The sequence below is a fragment of the Phlebotomus papatasi genome, chromosome 1 (genome assembly GCF_024763615.1).
Source record: "Phlebotomus papatasi isolate M1 chromosome 1, Ppap_2.1, whole genome shotgun sequence".
In the NCBI taxonomy this organism is placed as follows: domain Eukaryota; kingdom Metazoa; phylum Arthropoda; class Insecta; order Diptera; family Psychodidae; genus Phlebotomus; species Phlebotomus papatasi.
This window is the reverse complement of record NC_077222.1, coordinates 41,424,695-41,447,779: the sequence shown is the minus strand read 5'-3', so window position 1 is coordinate 41,447,779 and position 23,085 is coordinate 41,424,695. Positions and strand designations below refer to the sequence as shown.

At 32.9% G+C, this 23,085-nt stretch overlaps 1 protein-coding gene across 1 annotated transcript in view; it reads right to left on the bottom strand.

Annotated features, from left to right (window-relative positions):
* LOC129799756 (sex determination protein fruitless) overlaps window positions 1–23,085 on the bottom strand; it is a 205,680-nt gene that overhangs the window by 133,869 nt on the left and 48,726 nt on the right. The window contains exon 2 of the mRNA XM_055843954.1: window positions 17,883–18,902. The gene's annotated coding sequence lies outside the window, so the exon portion shown is untranslated. The remainder of the gene's footprint in view (window positions 1–17,882; window positions 18,903–23,085) is intronic.

The following is a 23,085-nucleotide window of genomic DNA, read 5'->3' as shown; positions in this document are numbered from 1 at the left end:
GTAGTAATTTCAAGTGAAACAACTTTCGCCAGAAAAAAGAGTAGAGGCGTTTGGTAGATACTGACGCAAGGCTAAACGGTAGACGAGATACAGGATTTACCCAAGAACATCACAAGTGATCTTGCTGATATTTGGAATGGAGCTAGTATAGGACTTGAGCTTTTTATGCATATATAATTCCCACTACCCTCCCTTTCCTCTATAATAGCCTCCACTCCATACAAAGTGAGGACCTTCATCATTTATAATTTTACTCTGATCTTTGCGAAGAGGTGTGAAACTTAGCACAGGATTGAGGCTTAAGGAAGGCTCTTTGACCATGCATTTTATATGTTTCTCGCATCACTTATTCTAGTAGCCCCAGTACAAAATGAGGATCTTTCTATTATAAAACTTTCAGAGACAAGGTAAGAAAATTTAAAATCGGCATGGGACAAGGTTTAGGGAACGCTATCGCGAATATGAGATACTCCACTTAACAGTTTTGTCTAGTAACCCTCATACAGAAAGACGGCTTTCAATACAACTATCTGACTTGAAACCGACAAAAGGGTCCTTTGCGATAGTTAACACTAAACGTACTAAGACCGGCCAAACTGATCAGTTTAAAAACTTTTTAAAATGAACACATATTTAAACGGTACAATATCGCTATCAAAATTTATGAATATCTTAAATATGCATGTAACATATTTTTCAGTCTTTAAATTTTATTTTTTTTTATTTTTTCCAAGAAAAATTTGTTGAGTATTTGTTGTTACCGCGGGGGGCCCGGTCAAAATCTCGAACGACAAAATCCCGAAAGCAAAAATCCCGAAAGCCAAAATCCCGAATGGGTCAAAATCCCGAAAGCCAAAATCCCGAATTCTTAAAAGTGTCACAGCTGCTCCAACGATATCATCCGCGCTTGCTGGAGGCAAAGGGAAATCTTCTGTGCCTTAGGACATGATTCTAAACATTTTCCTCTACATAATTTCATCCCTTTCAGGATTTTGAAAATTCGGGATTTTGGCTTTCGGGATTTTGGCTGCCACCGCTACCGCGGTATATCATTTGACCGAGAGTTCTAAGAAAAACGACAAAAACGGTCGGTAGGTTTAGTGTTAATAAACAAATTATATGATCATAGAATACAACTTACAAAAATATTATAATTTCATTTGTAACGATTGGATAGGTTCGAAACTAAAAACCTTTGTCTCATTGTTCTAAGATTATTGACCTTCAGTATCTCTTGCGGTCTTTTTTCCGAATTTATCGTCACTGAAATTTTATAGTGTAACGAGACCTTTCAATTGAGTAATCATTGAATAAGATCGTTTGATAAAACTTGAAGATATCCCGATTCAAAGTCTTCACTTTGAACTTTCATAACCCAAAGACTTTCCCTGTATTTTGCGTAGAATTAAGAAATTTATGTTACAAAATATAGGGTAAAATGAAAACCTATTAACACTATAAAAACTTGTGTCATGACTTATTAATTCAGTACCATTTAAGATATGAAATATGAGAACTTCCCTTTAAAGGAAGAGGTAAATACATGAAGTAAATTTCAAAATGTAGACGAATCTTCCAAAAAGTGTTCTCGGTCCAAGAGGTGTTCCTTCAACCCTACCGTTTCGAATTTTATGATCATTGAACCCCCTTTTACATAGTATTTAGAAACTTTTAAAATAAAACTTTGGTATGAAATTTGATAAACTTGTACCGAACAAATTTTGAGAAAAGAATAGTTTTTAATTTTTAAACTATCATTGCTCAAACGGTGGATAATTTTCAAATTACCGTCTAAAAGTGCTCATTTACCACGGAAAACTATAAAAGGGAATATTAAAAGTTAAGATTGTTGATGGAATGTTCTCTCGCAATGTTCTAATTTTTGTAATTTTTTTTTCTAAAAATAGAGGAACATTTTAAAATTAGAACATTACTTCGACTTTGAAAAACTAGAATTCATTTTATAATCAATTATGATTTTTGTTTGTTAAAGAAACGGACATTGCAGTTGTGCCTTTGTATTTTCTATCAATTTATATTTATTTGGTAGTAAATTCAAAATTATGTGATTAAAAAAAACAATGAATTTGAATTTGTTCGCATTGTGAGTCATACCATACAACCCTATCTGTCCTATTGATCAAACCTGTCCCTTTCACAGACTGCTAAATGACTGAATATACACTGTCATTCAAGCACGTCCTAAACCTTCAATTACCCAAAATCCCAGTGAATGCAACGACAAATACTCCTGTTTAATACAAAAGCTTATCTAATTTATTTTACCAAATTAAAGCCTTTACAGTGTGAATGTCTTATATGTAAACTTAACTGAATGGGTATACGAGATTATGTAATTTTTGTATCCCCATCTTCCATTTCCCCATCTTTTAATTATATCAGGGACAATGCACTGCAGCAAAAGGAAGAGGAATAAATAGAGAAAATCCTTGGCAAGACACAAATGAGCAATTGAATTCAAATGAGTCTTGCAATGCATAAATTACAGGAGATTGTGGTGCACTTCTTAAGGTAGATATATCAACAAGAGATACCATATATAGCATCAATCTGTTGTCCAATAATTCACATCTTTCTAATTTCAGTGTCACACTTCAATTTTCAAACAGAATTAATGTGGTGAGATATTGGTAAACAGTAAACAACAACATGTAATATTACATAAACAAATGAGCTAGGTATTATGTGATGTGACAAATATTTCGTTTTCAAATTTTCATATGTTTGGAAAATACTAATGTATTTGTCACCCTTATTGTTATTCATTTTACCAAAAATAATAGAATAATTCAGTTTTAGGGGAATACAATTGTCGAATTTTCCACTAAGGACTTAATTTGGATTCAATTTCAACGATTTATTTCAAACATATTACATTACATCTAAAGCTCAATGAATGTTATTTTTTTTTCAAAAGTGAAATACTGTAAAGTTTTAAAATTAACACAAAAACCGTATATCTGTTCGATGCAAACAATGAAATTTTTATAAGAGTTTTTTCGTTTATTCGAATGTTGTACAAGGTGGTATAATCTGAGTGTCGTAAAACTAGTACAGAATATATTTTTCCAGAAAAGAAACTAAAAAAAAGTGCTATTTAAAATTCTTTCAAATTATCATTTAGTCGAGTGAATTAGAGTGGTAGAAGGATTTAAAGACACATTGCCAGTTAATACCATCTGTAGTTATTATTAAATATAAAATTGACGAGAAAAAAAATCCAAAGGAGAGAAAAAACTAAATTTTCCTTATTGGTATAGATACCTCTAATAAAATTGTATTTTGTCAAAAATTTCTATATTTTCGAAAGAGTCGATCTAAAATATTTATTTTACTATTATATATTACTAATATAATATTTATGTCGTTTAAAACTGGTAGCATCCTAAAGCTTTTCATTTGAGTTCCACACAATGTTTTATAAAACTGCATGCAACTAAAACTTTCTAGATTTTTCTTTCAAAAGCATTGTAGTTATATCGAAAAAAAATCAATCAAAATTTTTAATGATTTTATCACAATAATAAAGTAACTAGCTTCGGATATTCTAAGATGATTGTAGAGCAGATTTCAATGTTCATTCCAACAATAAATTATTCTAATGTCAAATATAAATAAGAATGGTCTTAAGTAATACTCATAAGTATAATTCAAGTAACAATTTTTGAGAATGATAATGTTCAAAATCTGTGATTTATTCTTTAGCATTTTCGGTACTCTTAATTTTCAAAATGCTAATATCAACCTTGTTTCCAAGAAAAAGCTAATTAAATCTTTTATTCTTATGTTAGACAGAGAAATATTATTTGCATCAAAAATTTTCAAGCATTTTAAAAGACTTTTCATTTGTGTAGAGCCTACGACCTATTCGATACATGTCACCCCAGTCGACGGTCGTGGAGCCATCAATTCTCTAATCCTTTATTCCTTTGACACACCCAAGTCCTACCTTCCTTGGGTGCTGAAAGGTTGCATTGGGGCTCTTATTGCTAGGTAACTGTCCTCAGTTTTCAGTGAGTGAGCACCAGGCGCCGTGGATGGCTCACTCGCATGAAATGAAAAATGGGTGGCACTTTCAAATCTTCTATTTCCTTTTTTCATTTCCTTTTTTAGAAGCCTTATCAGGGCTTCTATTTAGTTAGAAAAATTATCAAAATTGAACAATGTGTGACAAAGTTTTATATTTAATCACTGAGAAAAAGGGGGTGCGGTTAGCTTTTTTTCCTCATAACTTTAACACTTTTTAAGTGTAAAAATATATCAACATTTTTTAATGTTATTTTACACCTTTTTAAGTGTAAAATTAACATGAAAAAGGGTAACTTTAACCCCTAATACACCTAAAAAGCATAATATTTACACCGATTTCGGATAAAATGCAGGGTAAAATTAACATTTCCGGAATGTTATTTTAATTTTTTCGGATTTCTCTCAGTGATAAAAAAGGTCATATGCAACCACTTAAGCTATCAAATTAATTAATTTGTTTGTTTGTAAATCCCTTTCTTCACTTGATCAGAGAATTCAAAAAGACTTTATAGGACATCAGAATTGGACAACCCTGTTAGCATTGCGCAAAAATCTACTAAGATAATTTATTTTTATCTTCTGAGATTGTAATGTTGCACCAAAAGGTCAATATTGCTTTAATATATGAATATCTGCTCTTATGCGCTTTTTGCCTCACTGGACCATTTACCATTGTAAATTTTGTCCTGCAATCAGGCTCTGTATACATTCTTTAGCGTCATTTAGTTTTATGAGATATTTTTCAGTATTTTAAAATGGGAAAATTTAATTTAAAAACAATATTTTGGAATGCGAATTTCAGAAATGCTAAAATTGAATTCTTAATGAAATGACCAATTGGGAGCCTATTGCAGCGTTTTGAAACATTGTTATTCACAATTTTACGGGATTATTATACTATGAACTTAAACTTATTATTAAAGTAATAATAAAGAAGGCTACAGCCAATGCAAATTGTATTGGTTATTATGCTTTCTTTTGCTGTGAGTAACTTAATTCAAATGCCCTATTCTGGGCTTTTAAATTATGTAAACTATGAGCCCTGATGGAGTTCACCTAAATAAAATTATAACTTGAAGGAAAATTGGAGAACTGAAGATGTTACCCATTTTTCTCTTAATGAGAGTGAACCCTCCACGGCTACTGATGCTCTCTTACTGAAGACTAAGGACACTTACCTAACAATAAGAGCCCTAAGGCAACCTTTCAGCACCCATTAGGATGGTAGGGGATGAGTGAGTCAAATAAAGGATTAGAATTGGTGGGTTATGGCAGTCGACTGGGTTGACATGTATCGAATAGGCCATATGCTCTACAAAACTCTTATGTTTTATTTAAAAAGTTAGCCTAAAATTTAATGAAAACTTCCCAAATAGACGCTAAAGTTGCAAAATATCGTTCTAGCTCGGCAGACGAAATTTAAAATTGTAAAACTGTTTTTATTAACCCATTAAAATAGACCCATACCAAGGTGAGACAGTTTTGGCAAAAATTTGTAGTCTTCAATTTGAACAGGTAAATGAAATCCGAAATCGAAATCGAACGAAAGAACTGCCACTACAAAACTCTTAATCTTTGTTTTATTCAGGCAGAAAAAGCCGATCTTATGCTTAAAAAATAGTTACCTTAAAATGCAAACTCCAAGTGAGAAACTAAAAAATAAATCAGCAAAAGTTTAATTTAACCAGTTAAGTATTAAATTTTGGTCAGTAAAAACCATGAGATTAATTCTTACAGTTACAGTCAATCAAGCAGCCCTTATTCAGCTTAACTCCACTAACATTCTTCATTTGTAATTAAAATTATTTTTGTTTAAAAATAAAATAAATAATGTGGAGTAGATAACAATTTTGAAAATATGTTCCTGTATTAAAAGAGGATAGCTCGTCTAGTTACGAAGTCATTCGGAGGAAATTGTTGTATCAGGAAATATCTATTTGGGATGTCCACATGCAGATTTACCACAAAACCTTGTGAAGATTACTTAAGGACCCAACGGGAGCTATTTTCTGTCGACTAAATACAGACTAATTAAATAAAACATTAAGGATCATTGTAAAAAAATAAACTACATTATTTCTGAAAAAAGTTTGCTAAACTTTACAATTTGTCGTATGTATTTTAGGCAATTTTAGCTGAGAAACATTCTGTAACTTGCACGGCTTCAACTATTTAATATTCAACCGCCAATGCAAGGAGAAAATTTTATTAAAAAATGCAACTTAACTCCCACGTGCTGGCACAAATTTTATTAGGACTAACAATGTGTCGAAAACCTTATTACATCACAATTTTCTCAAAAGGTGAAAAGTTTCCTAAACCATCAAAAGCCACTCAAGACAGTGTGGCACCCTCGTGCCAAGATACGCGTTACCGTTGGAAATTAAAATCAAGTGTAACACGTTGAAGAGCATAATGAGAATAATCCAGCTCTTAATCTAGACCTTCTTTACCTTTTTTACAGCTGAGCAATATGAGAAAATTAAGAAAACATCATTTAATTCCGGATACTATAAAACAATAGGGCGCCAATAGGTCACGACACAACACAAGTTCTTAAAGTGTGAAAAAGTATTACTTCGACCCTAGTTCTAATTTATTTAATATACTTCTCAGAACTATCTGGCAACCAGTTTAAAAATTTACCGCTACTTACGCTGTTCTTGTTAAGGTAGAGATGGTACCAAAAAGTGGTGTAATTGCAAACTATAGATACACAGGGATCAAATTTGACATAATTTAAAACATTATAGTTCCGATCTTATTAAGCTGATTTTAGTAACCTACAGGACAAATAAAGTCTCACAAAATATAACTTAAGATAAATCTATCATCAATGGTTTTATAAAATTATTATTTTTATTTTTTTACTGCTAGTACTCCACAGAGAGTAAAGTATACTCGTATTATAATCCCTAGATTTTTCTCCCCTCAAAATTTCCACCATCCACCTCCCGGAAACCACTTTTCATAAGATGACGTTACGCTGTTTGTCCGTCTGTCCGTCTGTGCGGCTAATCCGTCCGGTTGTCGCCAGCTTTAGAGGCCAAACAGTAAGAGATAGCGACTAGGGACCTTCGGGGAACCCCCCATAGATTTAGATTTAAAATTTAAATCTAATATCCCCATAAGTCGACCCAAAGATCGTTAAGACGCCCTTCATTTACTCCTCACCCTTCCTTTTTCCTGTAAAACCAGGTTTCTTTTTAGGATTGCTCGAAAACGCGTCGTGCGATTTATTTTTGATTTTTTGGATGTTTTAGAGATTACCTAATCAACTTTATTGCTCTTAAGCTATTTTGGATGATCTTTTGAGTAGATTATTAATCAGTTCAAATCGGCTAGAAACCGGTAAAAGATAAATCATGCGAAAATACTTTTGAAGTATAGCATATAAGTAACAAGTTCGAGCACTTAGCAAAGCCTGTGACGCTTTGTCATTTTTTTTATTTTGTGAATTAATTTAATCGATGTAAACCACCCTCAAAAACTATGCGAAATGATATTTCACGGAGAGCTCTTCTCGTGAGTTCTATCACTTTGCAAAGTTGGGGCGGTTTATCAGTTCTTTTTAAAACGAATTGAGGTTTATCATAAAGTAGGTTAGCTTCACAATTGATTTATGGAGCTAAGCAATATCATTATAAGGTTGACTTCCATTTAAAAATAGGAAAGAAGCCCAATTTTACATGTGTTCCAATTCAAAGGTGCCCCATTTACCCCTATATCAATATTAATTTGTAAGCATTCTAAATTGTCTTACATAAAGTATCTATTTTATGAAAGGTGATCTAGGCTTACTATATAGGTTTTTACACTCTTATATACCATTCGTATCTCAAGATAAATCCAGAAAGATGGAAATTGTCGGAAAATGACTCGGCAAACCAGAGAGTTGTAATATAGGAGTGAAAAATGTAGGTGTCAAATGCATGGAATATCAAAATATAATAAATAGACTTTGACATACCAAATATGCTTTAAATATAGCAAATCAACTGCACTACGGAAACATATATCGACAGTTCCATTCCATAATATGATAAGCTCGATAAGCTGTTTTAGAATATAGCTTATTTCCAGATATAGTTATTCCAGACACTGAGCTCTGCAAATTGGTGAAAATTTGGTAATTATTAGACTTTTAGGTAACAAGAGTATTCGATTTAAAAAAAATTAATAATTCTACAGTCAGTGCAGTCAGTGGATCTTTCCAACTTTAAATGGCCCTTTAGAAACTCTCTGATTATATCTCCGTATGGATTGAAACTTTTTACATAGAACTATATACTGGATATGATTTAAACAAAGAAATTGACTTAACAAGCATTCACCATTGTGGTTTTAGATAGCCAGGTATCAGGGTTGTTATTAAATATGTACACTGAGAAAAGGATCCCTAGGAACTGTCGAATAAATGTTGTTGGAACTTGTGAAAATACGTGTTTTACAAATATATTCGTTATCTAAATAATTTCTTTATTTTGGCTCACATAAATATATGTTATTTTGATTGACATATTATTTAGTTGGGGGGCTATAATTCGTTTTCCTTTTTCTATTCAGTCATCCACCCTTGCTTCAAAAGCCACGTAAAATTGGAAAGAGTGTATGATATTTTTTCCCGAGACGGTAAATAGTTTAGTGAATGCTTCTTTTTCCAGGTTCACCATTCACCTCCCATACTTTTCAGCAAAATTTTTATTTTGGTGAAAATGCATATCAGAGGAAAAAAAAATTGGATGGATATAATAACTGCCTGTGGTTTTTGTGATAACATACATGTTCTGTTTGCATTTACCCATATCGCATTTTTTAAACTTTAAAATATGGCGGTTTTCTATTTGATTTTCTTTTATACGATCCATTTATACTAGCAATCGAATTGAAATGAAGAAATTCACAACATATTTCCCTGCCCAAAACATTTAAAAACTACCCACATCCAAAAGAATACATAATATGGGAAACTGAAGTAAATCTCATTGGAAAATTTATTGACATTAATGGTGTTTCCGATCCGAAGATCGTCACCGATTGCTGATTTTATGGACTTCTCACATATTGCATTATGTAATGCATGCCAAGTGGAAAATCGATAAATGTGATTCGAGAATTGAGTATACAAGGGCCACCAACGATACAAACACTCAATGGCAAGGCAAAAAGGCACGTTGGAAAAACTCACCAAGAACATGCAATAAATTTTCACACTGTAAATTGCATGTACATGCGTCTGAAGTACGCAACTTTATTGCACTCAACGACTCTACCACCAGTGAGAAGAAGGATATTACTAGCAGGAATTTCACTTGAAGCATCGGTAAATTGAAGCACACTTTATCGTGCAACTATTTTATCAGGTTTACCAATAAAGAAATATTTTTCCAATAGACAGAGTATAATATTCAGCAGAATATTTATTGCATTTAAGATGACAATTATTCATATATTGAATATAGTTTATGCCTATAGAAAAGTAGGTATTATAGCTCAATGTAGAAGCCTTTCGTGTAAAAAACATAATTCAAATTTGGTCAAATGGAACCGAAGATATAGCGTTCTTTCGTTCTTTCTCAACTTTTGCCCTTCATATCTTCGCTTGCTCTTGAAATCAAAAGGAGACCCACCGCAGTTTTTGGCAACATCCCAATCTAGACTATAACTAGCAACTCAAAATGCGATGAAATTCGATTGTAAGTTGAATTTTGGTGATAGTGGCTCCAGCACACCTTTTAGAAAGGGAAAATTAGTAAATTTCAGTAAACGCCTCCACTTTAGGAAGATGTTCGGGTTCGATCTCAAAGCGCTCCAAGGCAAGATTCTGATTTTGATTCAGCCACCTTGTTCTAGGACTCTCCCGAGGTCGAGGGCGCCTCACTATGGCTTGCATAGCTTTTTTGAGGAATTTTTCTTCCTTCACGCGCTGAACATGGCCGTACCATCGAAGTTGTGATATCTCAACACAAAGAAGCAGCTTCTCACGAACGGCTACGTTCCTCAATCGATCTTGACGAGTGATTTCTTTAACAGCCCTGATATACCCTTAGTTACATCTGTTGTAGTAATTTTGAGAAAACTTATTCGAAATGTAAGACACATCACTCAATGAAGGCCATTTGGTGCTAACTAGCCTTCAATGTTTTTCTACTTTCGAATTTACCACGAGAATTTGTCATATGACATTCTCGTTACACAATTCTCCTACAGGGCATATTTTTCAGCGATCACAGCCAAACAAAATATATTCGAAGATCGGTCACGAAAGTCAAGGAAAAGAGATATTCACTTCCATTTCATCTGCGTGGTTGCTAGACCATATATGATATTACATAAAATATCTATCGTTAATCACTTATTTGTTTTAATGATCCTCTGAGCTAAAACAAAGACCTATAGATAAGAAAGGAGTAGCAAAGCTGTCCATGCTCTGTGAAATACTTGAACTTATAACATAATCAATCCATCAATAATTAATCAAGAAACGCTATATTTACGGTTACCTTTTTACGAGCTTCGACTATTATTTACGGTTTACCGATTCACTATCAATTTGAATCAATTCATCATAAATCACTCAAAAGAACTCCTAAAATAAGTTATTCGACCAATGCAATTGACTTTCGAACGAAAGTTGCTTATCGGTTAGTAACTGATTTTTTACTAATTCATAACCCATTGGAAACGGTTCAAAATTGTCAGAAATTTTAAAACCCTTACGAGCCCATTCGTTAAAGAAATAAACTCGGTTAAGAATTACGCTCCTCCTTAACCTTTGTCCTTAAAAACCCGTTATTAGGAAAGATTCAACGGTATTTTCGTATATGAAAGAAATGTCCACTTGGGCAACCTCTAAAAGACATCCAAAAATGAAAAAAAAATCGCAGGACACCTTTTCAAATAATCCCAAAGAAGAAATAAAACCAAAGAAGGTCTTAGATGGAGGGGTAAGGAAAAATGATAAGGATATTAACATGCTTTGGGTCGATTAATGAGGGGATCCCTTGAAAATTCGAAGTCTCTATCTCTAACCATCTCGCTTATAGGGCTAGTGACAGCAAGACGCGCAAACAGTGTGACACCAAAAAAAAAAACTCGAAACTTCGGATTTTTAAAATATGACCCTTTACGAGGTATATATGTATGTACGCAACTCAAAATCGAGAAATTACATATACTACTCCCTCTGTGCAGTTCGAGTAGTAAAAGAGATGGCAAAGCGTCCCATCTTTGCAGAGTGTTCGAACTCACGAGAAAGAGCACGAATTCCGTGGAAAGAGCCATTCGTGTATTATCTTTTCGGATATTTTTTGAGTAGATACCGCTTTAAGACCGATTACATTGATTGATAAATTTAAAAAAAATCCAAAATAAAAAATTTCTTAAGAAAAATAGGTTTTAGAACAAATAAAAATTAAATCTGAGAAAGGTACCAGTTAACGGATATATTACCGATTCACTATTGATTAAGTCCAATCCTAATTTAAGCAAATCGGTTGAAAAATACGCCGTCCAAAGTTATTAAACTTTGATCTTCGAAAATTCGATATCGAAATGGTTTGCGAACATAGGCGTGCAAGGACGAAATATGCATCTTGACTACCTCTAAACATATTCGAAAATTAAAAGAAATCGTTGGAGCCGTTATCGAAATAAACAAAAAAAAACATGGTTTTGGAGGGAGAGGAGGGGGGAAGAAAACGACTGTTCTAGATAATGTTGACTTATGGAGGGGGGGTGTCGAAGACTGGAAGTTGATATTTCTTACCGTTTGGCCTCTAGCCGTGTCACAAGTTGAAAAAAAGTGGATTAAATAACAGCTCTCTCTTATTTAGAGTTCGAGCAGTACAAATAGATCCTGGAAAATCTATGTGAAATCACCCCTGCTGGAGATTATCTGATACAACAGTTTTCTCCATATCACTTTGGAGGAATTAAGATATTACTTCCGATAATAAGGCTTGTAACAAGTTTTTCATTTATTGTATTTATTCTATTTTTTTTTTTTGACCACAAATAATATTAATTACAAGTAAATAAATTTAATTGAAACAATTTGGCTCAAAAGACTGGTTATTTGACTGCAAAAATTGAAATTAATGAGCAATTTTAATATGTTAATTTATTAAATTCAAGTTCATTTTTTAAATGAATGAGCAACTACATTTATGTTATTTTAGTATATTTAAACGTGTTTTGTGGACTAAGTATTACTTTTTATCACTAAATTAGCAAACATCTGTCAATCTAAATTGAACAACCCCGAATTTGGTGGCATTGTAAAGCTGATAATCGTGATAATAGGGCTAATGTGAAAAAGGGGGGTTTCAAAATATTTGACGTCGGTGGATTTAGTGAGGGCATTCCACCAAGTTGCTTACTTTCATTCGATATAAATATAAACCCTTTGTTGGAAAATGCAAATAGATGATATCCCTATTTTGGAATTACTTAAAATAAAAGAGCAAACAAACAGACGACGGGAAAGTTTTTAGAAAAGAACATACTAAAACAAAAGTATTCGTGATCATGGAGTTACGAGAATTAGGTATTTATTTTGGAATGCTTTGAGTCCTAACAAGGGATATAAAATTTTACAAGGATTATTATGAAAGGTAGGATTATTAAGTTGGTCATTTAATATTTTAGAGATTAACACACTTGACCGTGTATTCTCAGTAAATTATAATAATTCTCGTGAGAAATATTCTTTCTGTACCAAATTAACAATATACAATTTATACAAAAACATATAAATAAATTAAATTAAATTAAATTACCACTACTACTACAAAAAAAAAATAAAATTAAATGCTGTGAAATTTTTAATTGCCACTTTACATCCGAGAGTTATTACAACGCATTTTCCGCGTAATATTATTTCAATTATTTCTTTTCATGCCAATTTATAATTATAATTTTCATTTATATAGGAATGAATTCATATAATATTGATGAATATTGAATGTTTTAATTTAAATAACAAATTTACCAAAATCCTACTAAATTTTTATTTCAGTCCCTATTTTTTCTAGCTTTTTCTTCTTACTGAATTAATTGAATGATTTCATCTCAACTTTCCTATTAATGTATATGTAACATTTCGTAAGATAATCTCATCGATAGCATAAATTCCTTTTACAGCAATTTAATCTAAATTATTGATGTTGAAGAGCGATTAAAGAAGTTTTAAATGCACTCTCAATTTACCAACCAAGATTTTGAATCACTTTCAATCACTGAGCTATATAAATTCCACTTTATGGTCGAGAAGTGCAAAAAAAAAGCAGGATTGCACCCAGAAATCTCCATGGTAGATTTGCACCCTTCTGAAAGTTGTTGAGAATGCAGTGGAAAAAATTCATTTGAAGAATTGTAATGGAACATGTCTGTTTTTTTTTGTTCTCATTCGCAACCGTTCATCGTTGCTATTTTAAAGAGTTTCTCTTTATCCAAACACCCTCAGAGCTCATTTGTACATTTAATAAGTGTTTTGCCACGTCCCCCTGAGCATGAAAAAATGCAAAAAACACGAGTGTACTCTAGAAGAGAATGACTATAAGGGACACATGGAATATGTAAGTAGAATTATATTTATATCTCTACAGACCAAAGGAAAACTGTAAATGCATATATAATACGTATGGCAATTGAATTACATGGACAATTCTAAGGAAAATTGCACAGGTGGAAAATTTAATTGTTAAAATGAGTTCTTTTCAATGCTTCTCTCTATTAATTATTATTCTCTAGCAGATTTCACAATGAACATTATTGTTTTTGGATAAGAAAAACACTACAGAATTATTAAATCTCAGTGCGATACTTTAAAAATTAAATACTTTTGACTCTTTATATAAATATTTTCTTCTTTCTATTGAAAAGCAGGGTGGTGAAGTGAACTAACATTCCTAAATTGACGAGCGCTTGATATGGATTTTATTTCCTAAAAATCATGAGCTTTTAATATTGGATTTGAAAAATGTGACAATCTTCATTTTGTACGTATTATTCTACAAAGAATACATACACAGCCAGTGAAAAAGCCGTTTCGTCGTTTAGGTTCGGAGTCTGATGTTCAATGCTGAAGAAAAAAAGCTTAATCTCACAGCTTCCCAGTTTAAAGGTGCCCTGTTTCCCCTATAATCATACCCATATTCAAGGGAGAAGAGGGATAAAAAAGATCGTTTCAATATGGGCAATTTTGGGTTCTGAATTGAACCGTTTGCAATACGTTTTGAACTAGTATTGACCGATTATGATCCGATAACTAACCAACTATTCTTGGTCAACATATGGGCTATCGGCTTAATTGTACGCACAATACTGTCTACAACTCTCGTAACCCAATGAGTCATTTGTTTGGAGTACACAATGAAAATGAGATCAACCCAGGGCGGAGACCGGAATTTTCCTATCTCCACTCCGGATAAGATTAGATGATTTGACTGTCACTTGTATCGATTAACAATTTTCTTAGAGTTTAATATATTAAGAGATGTTAGGAAGATTTTTTTTGTGCAAAACCACAATCACATCTTTGTTCCCATGTACATTTAAAATATATGCTAGTATACCACACTATTAAATTCAATATACAAATTAAATGGCATAACTTCCAGAATTTCGTACATGATAAAGTTTTCATCAAAAACATAATGTATCTCGTACATGATATTGTAGTTCTTGTTAATTATGTATGTGTGTAAAGCAATGAGATAATATCAATTTTCTTTTCTCAACTTCAAAATTAGTCTTATAAACAGATTGTTATACATCTAGGAATATTACATTATCCTATAAAATTAAACGTATTTATGTGAAATATTGGTTGAAATTACATTGTCTAACTTGTTTATATTAAGTAAATTAATTGTTTTAAACAATGAAGTAGAATATTTGAACTGAATTCCAAGAAACTGTCAAAGAATCTACTAATTAAGCACTAAAACTTTTCTGCATACAAATTTGTCTTCATGATAATACAACGTTATTATCAATATAATATTGTAGGGGAATGTAGGCATGGTTCGCACAGAGTGTACCTTCAAACGATGTGAATTTTCTCTTTGTTTACAAAGAGATGGCTTACCATTTCTCATCTCGTCTCATGAACTTAATAATTATCTATCTTATGGCTAAGAAATAACAAACTAGCTCTTTGTCAACAAAGAGAAAATTTGCGTTGTTTGAAGGTTCACACTGTGCGAACCATTCCAACATTCCCCTAATTCAATCATTCTGTTTGATTTACATTTTCTATTTTATGAAAATAGAAAATTCTTCCTATTAATAATTATGGGTTGTCCTTCTTAGATTCCCCCACCCCCTATCCACCCGTTCAACAAATAAACCAAATTGAAATATTAATACTCGAATTTTCAATATTTGAAGAATAGATTATTGTAAAATTTTGCCCTTAAAATAAACTTCCCTAATCACGAAATAGACTTATCTATGAATTATTTTTTCTCGTAGCTTTTAAGCTCATTCTAATATACTATCTCTTTAAGCTGGTTCATAAATTATCAGAAAACCATAAGAAAATTGAAAATTGGATGAGAACCGCGTATTTAATTACACTTCGACCTTTGATCTTGAAATAACTCTATAATTCATATTCAATCTGCAGTTCTTGGAGTGGTCATCAGGGAATATAGGGTAAAGTACACTCCCTTCGAACGTTCATGCCTCCGAATAATGTGAATTTTCTTTTAGTTTTCCCAAGAGACTTACATATTTCTATTAAATATTAGTTAGCTTATTATCAATTATTGATAATTATGTGCACGTCTCTTAGGAAAAGTAAAAGAAATTCACATTATTCGAAGGCATGAACGTTCGAAGGGAGTGTACTTTACCCTATCTACGTACGAAATTAATAAACTTTGAGTTTTTCATATTTATTTCATATAGGGTGCGAGATGGTTCGAGAGGACTATAAATGGCAAATACGGACGAAATATTCAGCTCTAGATGCTTCTTAAATTTTATATTTTAACCTGAAATAAATTGTTGCAGTGGGTTATGTCAACTCATGAATGGGTCTCCGAAAATCAAAAGTTAATATCTTTTACCATTTCCCCACTAGCCCAATTTTAACGATATTGAATAAAGTTTAAAAACGATTTTATTATATTTTCTCTCCCTCACGCTTTCTCTCACTTTGAGTTAGCAAATAAAAAGTAGACCACACCCTTTATGGAAGTGTCATGTTTAACGATTAACTTAAATTTCAGAAAATTTCTTTTTTTAGCATATGCAACAATATAAAACCGAAGGATCTATAGTAAAAAGACAAATTTTTGAATTTTACATCTTAAATAAATTGTTATACTTTGGCCCACTCCAAACAGAGACATTTATAATGCTACTTAGTAAATTTAACGGACGAGTTGCACAAAAAAATAAACGTTGCATTAGATTGCTCTTCTAAGCTTTGGAATAAAGTAATATTGCCTCCTAAAAGCCTCGGACCAGAAGTTCAACACGTTCACTTTTTCGATCAAATATCCGTACTCGCACTGTTTTCGGCCAACCATGTCCTCGTCAACCCCCTTCTCTTGAAGGAAAATGGCTCACGGTGTTCAAATAATGGCCGTTATGGTTTGTAATATACAAACCAAATTCTACAAGTTTACATTACGTTTTTGAAAATATTTGAGGAATTTGAGTAGGGTGTAATGTTACTTAAAGTAAAAATATTTAAAAAAAAAAAATTTCGGCAAGTCATTAAAATGGGATTCACACATTCTCAATGCATAGAACTAATAAAATATTCTTGGCAATTGGAAAATAGAGAAGTTATAAATCATATTTTGATATCTCAGGAATGTTTAAAGTTAATAGCAATTTGTCGTTAATGTTACGTTATTTACTGACCAAAATGGAATAATTTACTGCCCAAAAATGTATATTCATTTTTTGAATATTTTTGTTTTCACTCAAAAAAAATTGTTCAAAGGTCAGTGATGAACATGTGGAAGCAGAAATAAAATTCTGCTGTGATTGGACCAAAGTGTTACTTTGAAATTAAGAGATTACATAAATTGATCAATTCCCTGTAGAACAAAAATAAAACTATACCACTGCTTTAAGGCTTTTCATTTCTTCGGGTGCACTGTTCACCTTTTGTACTCATAAAGATTTCAGTAACTCTCCTAGAAAATCATCGAGATTTAATTCAATTATGCTTTTGCAGTAAATGCTTCTGCAGAGAAATTTAGAAGAACATGATGAAAATCGGAAGTTAAAATAGGAGGATCTCAAGATCACAGTCTTGATGAAAGATTCACTCGCGAGGGAATCTGACGAAGATTCACATTGGAAAATGATATTAAATGAATACGAGATGGTGATGTATTATTCAGTGGCATCATGAAGTACAAGTGCAAGGTGGTGAGGCTCGAAAACGTTGAAACATACGGGGGTGTTGTACGTTTGATACCGTCCAAAATTACACTCAAGCCCCTATTGTATGATTCTTGGGCGCAACTCTTGGCATTTTACATCCATCTCAAGAGAGTGCTTTTATGCTTGGCGGCGATTTTCCCTTCCTCCACCTCCATGAAATGTTCAAAATTGTTTCGTGAAAATTCTGCAGGAAGCTGCATTTCAATATATATAAACCTTTGGCCATTTTCTGGAGAATCCTTTTGATATACAGAGACCGTGAGGACCTTGGGCATCAGGGGTGTGCTTGCATCTTGTACAAGTCAAACATGCCCCAAGATTGAAAAGAATTCCTTTTTATGGGAAGTCACCGGAATACAGATACAATGTACTACTTTTCAGAAAAGTGGAAAATGCCTTACTTCTAACAATGCACTTACCAAATTCCATAGTGTGTTTCTTTCGAGGCACGTGGCCGTTATTGATGAATGTTGATTGTAGATTTATTTTTGTTCAAATGCATGTTAATCGTGGCAAATGTTGATTGAAAATATAATGATTCTTTACGACTATTGCAATAAATAGGTATTACTGGCAAAAAGCATTTCTATTTGAATTTCTTCAAGTCATTTCTTGTTTATCTAATTCGACTTTCATTAGCAAACTTTTCTACTCTTCTACTATTATATTTTTGCTCCTGTTGCTCTACATTTCTTCCTTATTCTGGCGGTAGAAATTTTTCTATATTGCATACAAAAGTTACTATCGGAGCAATATATTGAACACTCCGCGATTGCAATTTTTTTTTGGTTACTTTTTTTGCAAAGGAAAAATCTTTGTAGATTTTCCATACTCGGAAACTTCTTTATTTTTGTACTGTATCACTTGCTCATATCCTGGATCTCGTATTTCTTTTAAACAGTGAGAATGACGCATGCTTATAATTTGAAAGAAACCTTCTGGTGTTAGATTTATGTTTAAGAAATTTGTATGTTAGGTTGTTGCTCACGCAGGGATGGCGGATTGGATCAGGGTTTTCACAGTGGATGAGGAAATAAGGCAGGGGAGCGCACTACTTCCCCATGCCATTCTGTACATAAGACACAGCGAGACAAGTTGATTGCAGACTTTTCTCCTGAGAGATGCAGATGTGGTCTGTCGCACTGTGTCCTGCTAATTTGGCTAGCGCCCAGGAGGTAGAACCTACCTAGGTGGTGTTTGTGCCGAAGATGGACGCAGGTGCGGCATCGGCATTTCACGTTCAGGTAAACGGACAGGTGTTGTTGATGCCGGAGGAACCTCAGTGCTGGGATAGCGTTTGAGGTCAAGTGCCGGCATTGGCGGACTATCATCACGTGGTGGAAGTACAGCCAACGGCTGACACCTATACGGCGGAAAGGGGCTGCCGAAGATGTCCGGAGTAGTCATCATTCTATGCGATCACTTACTCTTCTCAAGCTCTGCAAATAGAGAGATAACACACACAAATTTTAGTTAAAAATATAACAGTATTATGGCATCGATAAATATCCGATTCTTCTGGATAATTACAAACTATAAGGATGTCCAAATCTAGGATATTTTTTGCAGGATCCTAATGAACTCCTGAGCTTAGATATTTTTGATCAAAAATCGTAAATTTTCGATTTTCTGCTTCCTCGCAGATATTGTGACTTTTTTTTGATATTTCTAGAGTAGAATAAGGAAAAACCTCTCGGGGTCAATAAGTATGATAACTAACGATTACAGATTACATAAATTCGAAAAACAATTTTTTCTTAAATTTTCAAAAAAAACTTGTTCAAACTTTATGGGTACTCTCGTCCACAAAAATCTAGAGGTCACCTTAGAGGTAGACCTTGTAACAAAATTCCAAGCGGGAGCGACATTTTTCCCAATATGGCCGATAATTTTCACATTTGGCTGCGAGGGAGATTGCTTTCAGGGAAGTTTTTCCTATTCTTCCTGATTTTGGTGAATTCTGATTGTCCAGGGAATGTTTTTTTTTAGCTCTTAAGAAAGCTTGACGTGTCTACAATAACATTGTGTTGAAAGAAATGTGTGTTAAAGTGTTATTGTGTGAAATATGTTGAGGTATCTGTTGCCAAGTAGGAATTTGGTGTCTTCTTGACCACTTCCTGGACATCCCAGATGATACTGGTCAATAATTCTACTTGTTTTAGCGATCAACCTTGTAAAAGAGTTAGTTGACATGCAAAAATAATTCACAAAATTGATATTATTGGCTTTTGGAAAATTGAAGTTTGTCTTCTTTTCGTTCTTTTGGGGATGAGAGTACCCATGAGTTTTCCAATTTCCCAGAGGCGGAAAAAATTCTTTCTCTACAAAAGTATCATATTTGACCACTAAGACTTACAATAAAGTGAGTTTAACTGAAAATCGTTCGCTGGATATGTTGTGGTTCGGAAAGAGTTAAGAAAATCTTTCCAAAATAATTAGAAATCGTTAAACTCGATTCCAGTGCAAAAAATGATCTGTAACTAAGCTGTAGAATGTTAAATTAACTATCAAAATATATGAATTGATTTTTTTTCATTTACAATAGCCCGTACTAATGCTACTCAAAATGTTACAAATTGCCCCATTCTTGTTAATATTTGCTATAGCATTTTTGAGATCTTATACAAAATCGATCAATAGTGCGACCTATTTGACAATTGTTAACCCGGCCACAAACGGTTAAATCGGCAAATTCTGTTACTCTTACGATAAAATACAAAGCTCCAAGTTAGTAAAGGATACTGAAACTTCTGGCGCTTTTGTTGTAACTTAATGTCACAGACATTACATTTCAAGCAGCATTGAAACTTTCATGAGAGATCCTCCTTTTCTAAAGAAAAATTTTCTTTAGAAAAATTACAGAAGTAAAAGTTTGTAATTTTATAGATGAATTTGTAAAAAATTCTACCTATAAATCTTATAGGAAAGTGTATGTGGAATATAAGCTTCTGACTTAAAATTTAACCAAATTATCATCTTTTATAGTCCTATATTTAAACAATTTTTCTTTGGAAAATTTCGACTTAAGATTGGATAATGGAAAATGATCTATTTGATTTTGAAAAAACCACTTTTTCTTTTTTTTTTAGTTTTTCGAGACATTCAGGAAGTGACCTAAACCTTCAGTCTAAGACCCGTATTCATTAACCAGCGTCGTTCAATGTTTTACTACTGTTAATATGCTTCTCAGACAAATTTTCCCAACAAAATGACATTGGTGATTACTTGAAGTAATACAAAAGATATGTCATAGCTATAAAAGGGTACTTACATTCTGTTTATCATATATCTTATGTAAGTTTATTATCCTGTAATTATTACACAGAACTTTTCAAGTTGCTCAAAACAACTCTTCTTTTATTTGATATTCGTTTTTCAACTTTGATTGTGTGAAAAATCAATTGATAGTAGATCTTATAAGAAATTTCTCTATTTGAATAAAAACCCTTCTATTATTTGAAGCATTTAACGCGTGAGTTTTTTTTTAGCGGCATTTCAGAGCTTTTTCCCACATAGCAGATTATCTCATTCTGCCCATTTACCACCGCTATGCAAATGAATGGATCATAATACGGCGAGATTATCCAACACTTGCTTGGCTCTCTTGAAATAATCAGTTACTCAAAAGCTCTCCTGCTGAAGAGCTTTTGTTCACTCACATAATTTTAACCATGAGTGCGCTTCACTGTCTACACCTTGCACCAGCTTCAAATTGTGTACTAAACTTCAGTGCACAAAATGTGCAATCACTGAGCGTCCCCTTTAAGCTGTATCAAGTACAAGAATAAACGCAACTTCCTACACTTTATACATAAGTCAAAACGGATCCAAGGACTTGAGGGAGAATTGTTGTGGAAGAGTTGGGGTCGTGTTGAAAAGTTAAAAAGTGTGTAATAGTTGTTGGTCGTGGAAAACTGCAGAAAAAACAAACCAAGGATTGTGGTGGGAGAGAAAATACCCAAGCAGCATCCGTCTCAAGGTGAAGGTAGAACACAAAGAGCTTTATAATCCGGAAATGTGGAAAAACTCACAATATTTTTCCAACATATTAATGCTCAAACAAATAATATTTTATTTATCAATGTTGACATGTTTATCATCAGTGGGTTGACTGAAAAGTTTTAAGAGCGGAAATTAAAATTTAATTTTATATTTTTCTAATTTTTCTACAAATTAATTCATATATCGACGACTCAGAATATAAAACGAATAAGTCATGAATGCCCAACTTAACAGGAGCGTTATTTCAGGCTGAAATTATACACATGCTGAGTATAGGATTTTTAAGATTTGAGAACTCTAACTTTGGGAATAATTAACTCTTCGGTATTATATTCACAGGGAAAGTAGAGCGTATTAAGGAGTATCCTAAAAATGAAAAAAAAATGAATTCTGTAAAAATCGACTTATTCGACTTATATTTTGACAAGTCGATATTTTCTCAATTACAGTGGACTCTCGCTCAATCGGCTCTTTTTCAATCGAGCGAAAAATTTTGTTGATAATTTCCACGCTTGATTTTGTAGCAAATTTGCTAAAATTTGCCGTAGTTCCTCTTATTTTATCGTGATCCTTTATAATTGACCGCTTTTCATGGAATTTACAATGGCTTTAACGTCCAAGTCTATGGATACTTTGGATGACATTTTGCCCCATATGCCTGATTGAGAGAGAGTCTACTGTAACATCAATTCACATACAGTACACTCTTTCAAATTCGGGCATTTGGGACCGAAATGTCACCCGAATTGTAAAGAAAAACGGACTCCAACTATTTGAAATGCAACGATTTTTTGTTCATCTGCGTACACATATGAAGTTGAGATACTCATACTTATTGTAAATTGCACTAAAACTTTTTAATAATGCAAAATCACATCATAACTAAGTGTTAACTAACTAAGCGATTTTTTACCCCCAAAATTCAACTCACAATCGAATTTTCACGCATTCCGAGTTGCAAACACCCCGAGTTGCACGCATTCCGAGGTCACCTGTAAAGAATCTCAGCTACCATAAGCTTATCTGGGCTTATCACTGGTTTTAAACTGCAATTGTGACCATTAAATTTTAAAGTTCTGACGAGTTATTAATCTTAAGTCACAGTTTTTTTTTTCAAAAATATCATCTATTAATATTGACGATAAACAATGTTGCTCTATCTCGCATGTCTAATGGTCTCTACACACTAGGCAAATTTATGTCCACACTGGTAAAAATAAAAGGGTCAAATTGACCCTTTTTAAAAGGATGGATCGTATTTGACCCTTTGAAAGCTTCACTTTTGTATCTCTTGAAATTTAGTATGCACATTTATCACGAATAATCATGTTTTATTGTAAACTTATTACTGATATCATATTTCTCTCATCTGAGCGAACACCAAAGATCACTTTTTCATTGTTTTTTTTATTCGATTATTCCGGAATTAAATAGATGTCAAAACCGTGACCCTTTCGAAGGGTACCTGGTGACCCTTTCAAAGAGTCAAATATGATCCATCCTTTGGAAAAGGGTCAATTTGACCCTTTTTTTTCCCAGTGCATATTGAAGTAAATTCCCTATGCTTGTAAAGGAGAAACTCTTCAATATGGACATAATTTTCTTTAACGTGTAGAGGTC